The following is a 12,737-nucleotide window of genomic DNA, read 5'->3' as shown; positions in this document are numbered from 1 at the left end:
GGGAGTCCTACTGTTGACATCCATAGAAGCAGAACTAGCTTTTAGCAGCTGCCATCCTTCTTCTCTGGCAAAATTAATCAGTGTTCCCCAAAGGCTTCAAGACCCTCTGATTGATGCTGCAGCATTACAGCAAAGGGTCAAATGGGACAAGGAAAGGCTGCACAGTTTACAGCAATCAAACCTCTGAGGTGTCCTTATTACAAGTCTTCTATACAAAAATGTAGAAAACCAAAAAGACTTGAAAGGATGGTAAAACACCTCTTTATTAAACCTGGCTGCTCATTGAAAAACTAGGAAATATTTCTTAAAAAACAGCTACCACCACAACACTGATTCACTGTAAGGTTTTTCTTGGACAGACACATTCACTGAAGAAACAAAATAAAACCAAAGCCCAAATCAACAAGCTGTTCTCTCAATTTACAGCCCTTTTACAATACCTTGTATTATTGATGGGACATGGCTTCACAATTCTTTTTTTATATTTTATTTTTTTTGACATTACACAGAGATGACTGCATAGTGCACAGCCAGTCACTGCATCTGGTGGATAATTTTATATCCTGCTCAGATGCTGGAGTATATATGGTCCCACAGTGAGTACATCCAATAGACTTTTTTCTTTGGTGGGGCTATAAATACAAGTAAAGGCAAAGTACTGCACATAAGGTGCCTATATATTGCTTTAGTAAGGAGTGAAAGATGCTGGGGATTTTGGTGGTGTGGATTCATTCGGTCTTACAGCACACTGAATAAATTGATATCTTTGCTCACAGAAAGGTAAATTTCTCCATGACCAATGTGTTCCAAAATTTTTTTTCTAAGGCATTGTCTAAGGTAACCACCTACCTACAGTATTTTCTGTCTTGCTATCACTGCAGTCAGGGGTGCAGTTAAGAAAAATTTTCTATCTGCCACTTTCTTCTGGTGACATTTTGGAAAGAAGTTTCCTGGTATATGTTAAGCCTGATGGTGATCTATATTTTAACCTTCTGGCTTCAGAGTTTTCAGTTGACACTCTCATTGCTAACACTGCAATGCCCATTCTGCATATCTTAGAGTGGCGCTGGGTTTAGTAAGATCTAGATAAAAATGTGTGAGGAAAAGATTAAATTGTTCAAAACCTCTCTCAAGACATAGTTTTGGAAACTAGGAAAAATTCTGAAAAGAGAAAACCTCCTGAAATCCTGATTTTTTTTCCTAAAAAGCCAAAGACATTGAAAGACAACGCTGCAGCTTTTAGCCTACCATAAAAATACTTCAGAGTCTTCTTAAAGAAACAAGTATCAAATCTTTTTGCTCACTTACATCTTCATGACTTGTTTTCACATGAAGTCAGGCAGCCTAAGTACATTATATTCTAACAGTCCAAGCTGAGATTGGAAAAATGACTGATATAAAGAATGCAAAATTCTTCTCTGTTATGAAGAATTAAGTCTAAACCCACTGCTTTATTTCTCAAGTGGTCTCAGTGAACTCACGTTGGGCTCCTGTGATAGAACTGTTACCCAGTCACACAAAACTTGTCATCCAAAATCTGGAGCATAACAACCAAAATGGTGGCAGGGCAACAGTGTGTAATACAGTGGAATCTGTAGCAGTAGCTACCTATAAGGAAATTTTCAGCTGCCTTTGAATTGTAGCACAGAAAGAAAACAATTGTACTGCAGTACAGTGGAGGAAGTTGTACTCTTGTTATTAATCTTCTGAAAAATATTATTTTTTTTTTGAAGAGGAGAGTACTTCCTTTTCCTGGTCAGACCGAGAAGCCTTCTGGGTTTTATTTTCCAGCAAGCTTAAAACTTACACTTGAGGACTTTGACGTACAGACAGATTTTTCTTCCTCTTTAAACAATTTAGACTGCGGTGTACCGATGAGTATTTAAAATCAACTTTAAGAATTCAGTCTGCAGAGAAAAGAGAGAGGCAAAATCTGCACTGCAGCTGCACTGGGCAAGACTTTGGCTGCAAGGGACCCCAGGCTGCAGGTCTGACAGCCCTGGGGCTCCCTGCACGCCCTCTCCACACACTGCAGCTGTGCCTCTGGCAGGCAGTGCCTCCTTTGCACTGCACTGCCCTTGTGGGGACACAGGCACATCCCTGAGCTGCACAGCAGCAAGCACTCCTGCCCCTTTCTACATCCAGCTCATTCATGTAAGGGGTTGCCTTGCATTTTTGTTGTTTGCCTTGCAAAGTAAGGGTCTAGAGTCGTGAGAATGAAGTGAAATCAGGCTGTGCTTTCTGTTTTCTAACCCACAATCCACAGTATTTTTGTCTACTTTTTCAAGCACCGGTGTTTTGATAATCAGAAATTCTCAAAAACCACAAACCCCCCTCTTAAACAACAATCTGGGTTTAGGCAGAAAGTTCTGTCAACTCTGGCTCAGCAGTTCGTTATCCTGGTTAACTGGATCAATGGTGACAGCTGTAATTACTAGAGATGAGATTGCCTGCACTGTAATTACACCTCAATCTTCAGTGTGAGATGGACTGTAGGACGCACACTGCAGATTCTCCCAATTACATACAGGTTGTGGAGAGCATGGTACTTCTGTGCTAATCATGTTTTTTATTATATAGAATAAAAAAAATGGCACCAGCTAAAAGAATTGTTTATCTGAAACAGTTTTGCTGATTCAAAGGCATTAATTCACAAAGCTTTACTGCTATGTGGGTTTTCAAGATAACCACACTATAGAAACACAGAAGGGATTTTTAACCTAAATAGTTACTTACTATACAGCACATTACATCTGCCAGTACTTGCTCCAATATTCATGTGCAGAACATTAATAACATATCAGTGTTTGCTACAAAAAGTTCTCAAAACAATGCATTAAAAGTAGGAATAATTCTTTAATTTTTTAAAAATCCAGTGTAATATGGAAACACGTGCTGTGCCTGTAAAAACTTGTTCAAAAAGCAAGGACTAAGAATAAAGAAATTGTATGCATTTGACCTTTGATTTAGGTTTGATGACATCAACAATGAATGTAACTTATGGAAAAAAATGTGTCTGAAGGTAAGAGGATGCTGAAACACTTATTTTCAAAGCCAGTGAAACTATTACAGACAATATTCTATTCTGCTTCACTGAATACTCAGCCTGCTCTGATTGTAGACTCTTGCTTTCACTTTCCTTGAGGATTATATATTTCTTTAATTAGGTTTAAAAATGCTATTGCTGATTTCAAACCACATCTACATACATGTATTAACAACTTCTGTTTCCAAGGAAGGCCACTTTACCTTGTTTCTATGCAGCTCTTATTCTAATATTGTTTATTTTTCAATGCATAGAAACATCTATGATTCACATTTGGGGGAGAGGGGACTGAGAGGAATATATTTTTCTCTTATTTTCTTTCCTCTTTTTTTTTTTTCTTAACTCCTGTGGCTCAACTATGTCTGATATATTAAAGACCACATAGGTCTAATGAAATCCATTTATGATTTTATGAGTAGAATGTGTCCCTCAGCACCACTTAAGCTCACACATAGGCCACCACAAGAGAACTGAAGTGGCTCGTTCGTGGGGGAGAGGTCTTGCTCCTGCTCTTTGCAGAGGGGTGAGCTGGAGTTCCTAGCACTGAAATCCAGTTTTCCATCACACTCTCCTCTGCAAGTGCCAAGTGATGGCACTGCAGGGAGAGCGAGCACCATCTGTCTCCACTGCATGTGCTCTCCATGTGATGCTTTGCAGTGGGAAGGGAAGGTGGTCCTTGCAGGAGGCTGCTGCTCCTGCTGCTGACTCTGCTCCTCCTGTGCTGCCCTGGAGCAGCCTCGGGATCACAGGAAGGGCTCCACGTGCCCAGCAGGGACCACTGCAGAGGGGGACACTACAGCACCACAGCTGAGTGTTGAGAGCTGAACCGATCGCCTGCATCATCACACACCCCTGCACCCAGCGTGCTGCCTCTTGGGGCTGGTAGCTGATGCACCAAATCAGCCCACATTTTGGGGGAAATCATCTGTGACTATTTCACAAATCAGAATTTTCCAAATAATGTAGCAAATTGGGAGGGGAAAAGGGAGAGATAAGTTTTATACTTCAGCTCAAACCTAGTTTGAATCTACTTAAATCGTCACTTGATTGCTAGTATAATAACAATCCTCAGTGGCATTTTACTGCTGCTGAGTAAATATTTAAAAGTAAATATTTAGATATCATACATTCTTGATAAAATATATTTCTAATCATGACCGTTTTCTTTCACTCTCATTTCTTGTGCATGACTTGCAATTACCTTTTTAACAGTTTGACTGAAACTACAAAACACTGTGGAAGATTTTTGAATTAAACATACATTATCTTATCAGGCACTGTTACTGAGCCTTATATGATACAAGTTATTGGGGATATTTAATTTATTTAAGCTAGGTTTTCCCAAGTGATACAAACAGGTTAATTCACTGCTGTCTATTTTGAAAAGTTCGGTATTTCAAAATCAGTCTAAAAAATCCTGATTAAAAGAAAATGCTTAAGCATACTTTAAGCATGTGATTCCATTGAAATAAATGGCTCTACTTGCGTATTCAAAGGTAAGCATGTGCTTACTGCTTCGTTTTGTTGGGGCCTCAGACTTTTCCAGAGATTTTAATATCACATTTGCAAACCAGATGGTAGTGCCTTAGTTTAGTAACAATGGAGCAAAGTGTCCTTCGTTTATACTTTAATCTCAGAAAATGAGATCAAGACATTTTCAGCAACTAGTTGATTGATACTATGTGAAAGCTGAACAACCTTGTTAATTAGACAGTCCTGCTGGAGCGTCTGAAGTGCATGGCGAACCATAATTAAAATATCCCATTACAGTGCCCTGTGCAGGCAACCTGCTGTAACCCTCCCGAAGAAGTGCCTTCCCCGAAGGTGCACTGCGGCATTGGAGGGACACACACAGGAGCGCTGCCATGTGATCCAGCTACAGAGCTTAGCAGCTTTCAGTTTCACAAAAGGGTTAATCAGACTGGAAAACTAAAGACAAAAACCGCCTTTCTCCAGCTAAAGATCGGAGTGTTCAGCAGCTACATTCCGTTTTATTTGTTTGGATTCCCCAGTACACAAACACAAACAGAGTAACTTTGTGGACTCCAGGAGACTCCCCCAATGCCCTGTGAAGAGATCCTTTCTGGCACAGCAGAAAGACGTGGATGGCTGAGGAAAGTTTCTCATCTGCACCGGCCCGAAGGCAATGAATATTCAAGAGGTGCTTACCTTACCCAGAGGGAAAGAAATCTTCAGGGAAATTGGAAGCGGGAAAGGAGAGGCAAGAGGGTCAAGTCCATGCAATCACTTGCCTTGTAAACAGTGAATTTGTTGAGACTGTCCCGAAATAGTTTCATTTGGCTACAGTCGGAGCTGCAACGGGAAACTTCAGCAAACCAACTTTATCTTTAGATAAGTTTTCCACAGCTACTTAGTAACTTGCTTGGTTTGCAGATCACATTCTGCGCTTTCAACTCGCTCAGCAAGCTTAGAACAAAACTCACAGATGGATGTACTATTTTGATGCAATTAACAGTATATTTAGATATACTTGTATTACACTTCTAGAGTCCGTATAGAAATGTTTTAGTTTTAAATAACACTAAAACAATTAATATTTCCATAGTTTTAATTACTGTCAAAAATTGTATCCACTTTCTGAGATCTGGAGGCTGATTTTGGCTTGGACATTTGTTTTGTCCTTATTCAAAGACACTTTGTGCAATTGAAAATATTCTTTCCAGAGATGGCAAAATATGACGCAAAAAAACCCATCTCAGTCAAAACTCTGAATACAAGAGAAATTATAAAGTGTTAAAATAGCTGGGACTATGTAGAATCAGCCCCCTATATATTGCTAAGTTTAACTGAGAAAATCTTTCTCTACAGCAATCAGTCTCCTGTAGGTAATATTGTTTTTAATTCATCACATTCCAGCATTCAAAACACACTTTATTTCAAAAACTGCAAAAGCAAAACAATGGAAGCATGTTAAAACCCTATTATTTATTTAAAAGTGGTAAAGAATGTGTCTTAAGTTATACAAAATTACCATATTTTTATTGGTTTTAAGATCTGGGAGGAAATGTGTATGCAATTATAGTATGTCTTCTACATCTGTCTGCTGGGTTTATAGTAAGAATAAATTGTGGTTAATCATGTACAGTCTTGTATTTGCTCATAACCACAACAGTGATATGTATGCATGGAGCATCCTGCTGTTTGTTATTGGATTTTTCCTTATTCGTACAGTATTTCATGTTTTGCTACTGACAACATAAAGCTTTCAGTCTTGCATATATTAAATAAAATCACATTATTAAAGTGACTAGAGTTCCCAAACCTTTCTGATTATCATAATGTAGATACAGATCAATGCATTTGCACAGCTTTGGAGTGGGGGGGTGTGTGTTTGTGTGTTACATAAGTAGTAATGAATATTAGGCATGCCTCCTGATAAAATAGCCCACAATAGGAAAGAATATGCTTATTTACACGTTGACATTTGTGGGTTTTTCTCTCAGTTTCCAAGTCTAGATTTTTAGAATTAACCTTGCACTCAGTGAGAAAAATTCCCTTAGGCACTATTTATTCCGAGGCTGACTCACCTTTGTGGTTAATTTTCTTTTCCCCATGCCCATGCCTTTTGAACATCCTTGATAGTTTTTGTGAACAGTTGAAAAGTCCATCTTTTTAAAAATAAAAAACTAAAAGGAAAACCTTTAAATTATCTGCTCATAAAATTATTTAATTACATTTTGCCTTTTCAATACTAAAACAGTACAGCCATAGTTTCTTTGGATCTGGACCATGTGAAGAACCAGGCCACCTCCCAGGTGAGTGTTCCTCTAGCTCATGGGTAAGTAGTGGGAAGGACATGGCTACCATTTCATGAGCTGTGAGATGAGGAGGTCCTGGTTTTTATTATTCATTACCTGGACATATCCTGGCAGATCAGTACTTGTGACTGAACCCTGTCAAGAAGTGTGGTGCCACTACACATCCTACTACGTCCAGAAGACTTGTGATGTGCCACGTGGTTATGGACAGTAGTAATGGAATCTAAGATCTGACTTGATTCACATTTTGATTTTCTTGCTTGGAGTCAGTATATACAGAGTAAAAGTATTTGGGGCTCTAGGCCTAATCCCATGACACTGGAGGGAGGCATGAGATCCACTCACTCTCAGAGACACTTTCCTGTGTCTATGGATACACTCAAAGTACAAATGCCCTCATTACACAGAAATACCAGATGCAGAGAAAACAGTTTTCTACTGACTGAGTTTGCACTTCTCCAATTCCTTCTTTTAAAAAGGATATATTTAGATAAAGAATTAATATTCCAATTGGTTGATTTGCAGGGAGTTCTGCATGGTATTTAGATGCTAATTACTGCACAATTAGAGGGCTAAGGTCAGGCACATCTTCCAGTAATGGAGCACAGAAATTTACAGTGTTAAAATACCAAAATTACCCACAAATACAGATACGAGAAGGCTTTTAAAAAGACTACTGCACATGGGTTTCTGCAGTTCAGAGGGCAAACCTTGCCCTTGTTAATTATACTTAAGTCAAAGGGAGCAGGATGTGACCGTAATGCCTGCAGAGCAGAGCAGTGCAGGTTACATGCTCCTCACACTGAGAGCAGCAGGCACACATTTGGGGTTTGGCTCTCACGCTCTCTCTCGCTCTCTTCTCTGGCCAAGCTCCACATGCGCCCATTCAAAATTTTTCACTGACTACCACACGATAGGTCTGCATGTTTCTTACTCAGATGTTCAAGGGGAAATGATTGTGTTAATAGCATATATATCATGTCTTACATACTGTTCTGAAGTCTGGATGGAGGAGAAGAACTTCTGTGTTAAGGAATGCTGGCATCAGAATTCAAAGCAATCATAAAGCATTTGAGATTTGGGTGCACAGGCAGGGCACAATCTGTTTTATTGCCACCACACCGTATGATCAGAACCTTAGCAAAAGCAGGCTACAGGAAATGCACAGATTTTTATCCTTCAATGTGTTACACAGAGGTGACTCAAGTTCTTTTCTAGTTTGAAACATCTAAAACCTGTCCTACATTAGGAACAGGGGTTTTGTGTCCTTCCCACTAACAGGCTAGTCCAAAGGTGCTACTATTTTGCATTCAATGCTGCTGAAATTCTATCTGAACTGGAAAACCAATGAAATTATATCAGAAGAAATGCCTTTTTTCTCTTTAGTGCTTGAATGGAAAATAACTACTAAGACCTACAGAAGGGAAGGTGGCCTCATGCTTACTTCTCACTGAATCACCTATGGGTAAAGGCAGCAGCATCTGGCTCAGGTCAGGTGTCAGGGCTGCTGCTGCTGCCCCAGTTCTGTGAGTATGTGTGGGAGAGGAACCAAGGTCTGGGGAATCTTCCTTCAGCCCAAGTGATGAAGGGCCCTTGTCCTGAATAACAGGATTAGCTTCGCTAGTCAAATGAATGGCGTCGTGCTCTATTCAGCAGTGACCAGAGCAACATTCATCAGCAACTGCAAAACACCTTCTTTGTCCTTCCAGGGAAGGAAACGGTCAGACTAAGGGGAACTTTTCCCTGGTAACTAAGGCCATGCACAACTTGGGAAATCAAGGGAAAGTTACACTACTTTTTGTTCTCCAGTATCCCCTTTTGCAGGGGAATGAGAGCATTTCCATAACTCTTATCCAAAATATATCAGCTGGAAAGTAATTTTTTCTTCTCCTTTAAAAAACCCCAAAAATGTAAAGCTCCTTGTCTGAGGACAAGGTGGGATTGGTGTTTAGTAATGAGACTGGAAAAGGAGCAGCATCAATAAGCTGAAGAGACAGCCTGAAGTTTTCCAAAATTCATGACTCCCTCAAAGTTTGGAAAGCACATGATTGGCTCATATCTGTGAGCAGCAATATTTCTTTTAATTCACTCCAACTCACCAGGAACCAGCCTGTTTCTATAAGTAACCTTCTCTTCTGAACAGATACTATGCAAAATTAATTCAGGAGAATCTTTGAATACTTATGGAAACAACTAAAAGACACTTAACAACAATATAATCACCTAGATCTGAAGGCAAAAAAGAAACACACTTGCTCAGCTCCAGCAGTACTGACCCCTCAGTGCAGGCTTCATTGGCTGGGATGTATTTCCCATTGCCTTTCTTAGACAATATGACATCTAAGTCAGTCAAGAAACCTCAACCTCTTTAGCTTGATGTCAGTGTCAAGCCAAAAATGGGCCAAAGGAAGGAACCAAGAGGAAATGTTAATCAGCAGTCCCTGGTTGTCACACTCTCCAGGACAGGCAAACCAAATGGAATAGCAGCAAACACACATCCTCACTCTGCACGTGCCCCTTTCCTGTCTTTCCTGCAGCTCCTCTCTTTCAGGTCTCCAGTGTCACACTTTGTTGGGTGCCATCTCCCAACACATGGCCAGCATACTCACGCACTGTGAGAGCCAAGGCTTAAAGGCAGCTTGTAATATCTGAGCTAACCTCTGTTCCCTGGATCTTTCCCAGCTTTTTGTTTCCAGATGTCTTCACCTGGGCCTTTCTCCTGCAAGTACAGGGTGAATTTTCACACCCTGCCTGTGAGCTCTGCCAGAGGATGTCCCTGTGTTGTATGGCACCTGCTCTGCCATCTTTGAGCCTTCACTGACCCAGGTTCATATGAAATTACCAAGGCTGTTTTTCCCATTTTTCTGTGAACATCACTCTGCTCAGCTCAGCAGTCTCCACACTGCAGGCTGGCTGCACTCAGGCCAGCTCTGCTCTCGAGGCTTCACACCAATGTTTGCACAATGCCGAGGTACCAGTGCCAGCCTCAGAATAAAGCTAATTTCTCTGGGCTTAAAGCTCTGCTTTGACCTTTCAGAGTGGAGCTGGGCTGCAACTGGCCAGCATGGACAGTGCTTGTGGCATACCCCCAGGCTCACAGTTCCTTGTGGAGGAGCTTGAGGAGTTTCATCAAATAGCACACAGCTGCCTGGGCTCTCCCATCACTATCACTTGTTTCAGTGTTAAAAAAGAAGACTGATGTCTTGGTTCTGGGGAATGATAGAACCGAAAATCCAGCAAACTTTCACTGCCTGCCAAGAATAAATGCTTCACTAACAGAAATATTTTTCCCTCTTGATCTTCCATAACATGGCTGCTCTGTGGCAGTCAGGAGTATGATGAGCTCCGGGCATGAGAGTCCTTTTAAAATCAACACTTATCCACCAAAATTGGGGCTGCTAGGAGTTATATTGGACACGGGAGCCATTTTTAATATGTAGCCCATGACAAACCTGATTTACAGATTAAAATAACAATATTATGGCATTTATAGGATATATAAATTTAAAGCTGAACTGTACTAGCCATAAAATCTTGGATGCTTTTGTTACAGCTGCAACTAGCAGCAAAATAATACAGTAGCAAAGGCTTGAAATTAATAATCTCCAAGTTTAACACATTAAAAAAATCCGGCTCCCTTTCACAGTGCATTACCAGGTGACATGAACAGGTGTCATGTCACATCAGGCTTTCTTCAGGCAATAGCTCAGAGCTGACATAAACAGATGCAAAAGACTAAGATGAGAACATTTAGCAATATGGATTCAAAGAATGGCCACGTGACCTTATTATTCAGCTTCAACTATTATTCTGTATATTTAACTATTTAACTATTGTACTGTATATTTATCACAAGGTTTCCAGTTTCCTTCAGCCTGATGCACAGGAAAAAATGTTCCCTTGGAACTTTCAGTCCTTAAGGGTATGTGCAACGTAGCATTTCCACCCTGTTTCAATCAGCACACGTCCTGTGCTTGTGCACTTTGGTAGCCAGCCTTCAAGAAGCCAGTTACAAACCCCTAATTTCCAGCACAGCCTGCTCTTCCCTTGGCTTGAAGGCAGATACTCCAGACAGCTTCCCTGTGGTCCAGCAGCCAGTTCTGGTCCTTAGGAGAGGGCTGCACTGCTCTCTGCCTCCCTGCACAAAGGGTCAGGGAAGGCTCTTTACCCCCTTATGGAGAAACGAGAGGTACATCCTTTTGTACTACAAGAAAAGTGACAGTCAACACTACAAATACGTAGTTTACAAGACATATTTTAAAATAAATGTCTTTTTAATGAAATACTTTCTCCAGGCAGACAAAAAAGGACATTTTGCTATGCTAGTTCTCTCTCTAGCATGACTGAAGATTCTCAATTCACTTCTGATAATGGATATTACTGGTCCAGTAATTCTAATTCTGGTTTGAATAAATTCACACTGGGAAACCCAACACTTGAAAAATGCAGGGGGTCAGCTGAGGGAGCAGACCCATGGTGCAGGATCTCAGCCAGAGACAGGTTTTAGTTCCCATTAGCTGCTTTCCTATTTAGAGACCAGTAATAATTCTGTGTGCACTCTGGTCCATGCCAGGTTTGTGAAATTTATGATAAAGCTGGGTGCTGCTGAAAATAAAAACCCCCAGAAAAAAGTCTCAGAAAAACATGTACATTGATTGCAGTTAATTGTGGCTACTTTGATGACTGTATTTAATTTGCAGCATCCTTTGATTGTATATGGTGAGGGACAACATTAGCACCACACTACTAAGAATTAGCAAGTCAGAGAATACAACAATCTGGCATTTCACACTGAGTAATTAAGATCCTGCTCACCTTGTTCACCTGAGTAGTAACCATTGGCACGAATGCAAAAATCACCCATTGGTCCTAAACCCTCTTCAGCACAATGCACAGATCACCATCCCCACATTGCAATTAGGGAACCTGAAGCCCAGGTTTAAACATTGCTGAAAGAGCAGAGATGAGAATAATTACTATCACGGTCTTACACAATTTCCAGCCAAGTCAGAAAAGTGAGAGCTCTGTAGTGAAGTTCCTGCCCCACAAAAATCAATAGTTAAACTCCCTCCTTGCCCCTGTTCCTATTCACTGAACCATAATAACGACATGAGAGCTATTTGCATGTTTAAAGAAGCAGAACTGAATGCATATAGACTCCTTATAATTAGTTTCACAGCAGCTGACTGCAAAAACACGTAATTTAGGTTCAAATAATATATGCTTTTTAAAAATCCTGAAATGCACCTTGGTCTGTTTTCTGGCTCTGAAGCCATAAAACCCAGCACGGTGTGACTGAAAAGTGTTCGACGCAAAAAGGTAGAATGCTGGGCTTTGGATGAACACATTGTGAGTCTGAAAGCTGGATAATCAATTAGCATCCTACTGGAATCCTGACAGCCTGTCGTGACCCATTAGGAGGTATTCGGTGCTCTCAGTAGCTGTGGCTATAGGGACCATTTACACAGATACCAGGTAAGCCCCTACAAAGCTGAATATGGTAAGGTCAGCTCTCTGTTTTACTTCTAAGTGCATTTCCAAGATGATTTTCTCTCGGGTGGAATGAACATTGCAGTGCAGCTAAAAATGGCAACACTGCATTTCAGGTAAGTGGGTTGAGAAGTCATTCTCACTGGGAAATGAACTCATGACCTTTTCAAGGAAAGGTAAAGCTCAAGTCATAAAAGTTTGCGTGTAAGATGCACTAAATATATGGTTGAGTAATAGCTCAAGAGGGCAGTAACAACATAGCCTGCCTAACAGCCCATGCTAATGCAAACATAATGTGCCATGTAAAAAGAGATTAATCAAATTTTCCTACAGGAAAACTGACAGCCTGTCATGACCCATCAGGAGGTATTCTGTGCTCTCAATATCCGTGGCTACAGGGACCATCTATGAACTGACAAATT

Source organism: Cinclus cinclus, chromosome 13 (assembly GCF_963662255.1).
Source record: "Cinclus cinclus chromosome 13, bCinCin1.1, whole genome shotgun sequence".
Lineage (NCBI taxonomy): Eukaryota > Metazoa > Chordata > Aves > Passeriformes > Cinclidae > Cinclus > Cinclus cinclus.
The sequence above is the reverse complement of the archived record's forward strand: the minus strand, read 5'-3'. Positions refer to the sequence as shown.